Source organism: Lontra canadensis, unplaced genomic scaffold (genome assembly GCF_010015895.1).
Source record: "Lontra canadensis isolate GAN:19392208 unplaced genomic scaffold, GSC_riverotter_1.0 scaffold259, whole genome shotgun sequence".
NCBI lineage: Eukaryota > Metazoa > Chordata > Mammalia > Carnivora > Mustelidae > Lontra > Lontra canadensis.
In genome coordinates, this window is record NW_022631253.1 from 255,548 (window position 1) to 257,421 (window position 1,874).

Consider the following 1,874-nt stretch of genomic DNA (forward strand, 5'->3'; position numbering starts at 1 on the left):
GGAGGAAGCCTGGAACAAACAGCTTAGAAGCCACGAAAACAGAATCAGGGAAATAAATGATGCCATGAAATGTTACAACATCAGAATTATTGGAATCACTGAAGGGGAGGAGAAAGAAAGAAGTCTAGAAGATATAGTGGAACAAGTTCTTCATGAAAATTTTCCCAATCTTGTGAATGGAACCAGCATTCATGTACTAGAGGCCGAACTGTCTCCACCCAAAATTATAGATTCCAAAAAAACATCAAGGCACCTTGTAGTCAAATTGGGGAATCATAATCATAGATACAATCTCTTGAAAGCCGCTAGGACAAAGAGGTTCCTTACTTACAGAGGAAAGCCCATCAGAATAACGTCAGACCTGTCCACAGAGACCTGGCAAGCCAGAAAGGGCTGGCAAGATATATTCAGGGCACTAAATGAGAAGAACATGCAGCCAAGAATACTTTATCCAGCAAGACTGACATTCAAAATGGATGGAGAGATAAAGAGTTTCTAAGACCGGCAAGGTTTAAAGACCATGCAACCACCAAGGTGACACTGCAGGAAATATTAAGGGAGGTTCTATAAAAGAGGAAAAATCCTAAGAATAGCATTGAACAGAAAAATAGAGACAATCACCAGAAAGAAAGACTTCAAAGGTAACACGATGTCAATTAAAACGTATCTATCAATAATCACTCTGAATGTGAATGGCCTAAATGCACCCAGAAAACAGCACAGGGTTGCAGATTGGATGAAAGGACAGGACCCATCCATATGTTGTCTACAAGAGACCCATTTTGAACCTAAAGATACACCCAGACTGAAAGTGAAGGGATGGAGAAGCATCTTTCATGCCAATGGGCCTCAAAAGAAGGCCGGGGTAGCAATTCTCATATCAGACAAATTAGATTTTAAACTAAAGACTGTAGTCAGAGATACAGAAGGACACTACATCATTCTTAAAGGGACTATCCACCAAGATGATCTAACAATTGTAAATATCTATGCCCCCAATATGGGAGCACCCAATTACATAAGAAAACTGTTAATCAAGATAACGAGTCATATTGATATGAATACATTAATAGTAGGAGATCTTAACATGCCTCTCTCAGAAATAGACAGATCATCAAAGCAGAAAATCAATAAAGAAAAAGAGCATTGAAGGACACATTGGACCAGATGGACCTCATAGATATATACAGAACATTCCACCCTAAAACAACAGAATACTCATTCTTCACAAGTGCACATAGAACCATCTAAAGAATAGACCACATACTGGGTCACAAATCAGGACTCAACCGATACCAAAAGACTGAGATCATTCCCTGCTTATTCTGAGATCACAATGCTTTGAAACTGGAGCTCAATCACAAGGAAAAGTTCAGAAGGAACTCAAACACCTGGAAGCTACAGGCCACCTTGCTTAAGAATGCTTGGATCAATCAGGAGATCAAAGAAGAACTGAAACAATTCATGGAAACCAAGTAGAATGAAGACACTTCGGTCCAAAACCTATGGGATACAGCATAGGCGGTCCTAAGGGGGAAATACATAGCCATCCAAGCCTCCCTCAAAAAAACTGAAAAATCCAGAAAACACCAGCTGTCTCTACACCTCAAAGAACTGGAGAATCAACAACAAATCAAACCAAATCCACATATAAGCAGGGAAATAATCAAGATTAGAGCAGAGATCAATGAGGTAGAAACCAGAGAGACAGTAGAACGTATCAATGAAATTAGAAGCTTGTTTTTGGAAAGAATCAAGAAGATTGATAAACCATTGGCCACACTAATCCAAAAGAAAAGAGAGAAAGCCCAAATTCATAAAATTATGAATGAGAAGGGAGAGATCACAACTAACACCAAGGAAGTAGAAACAAT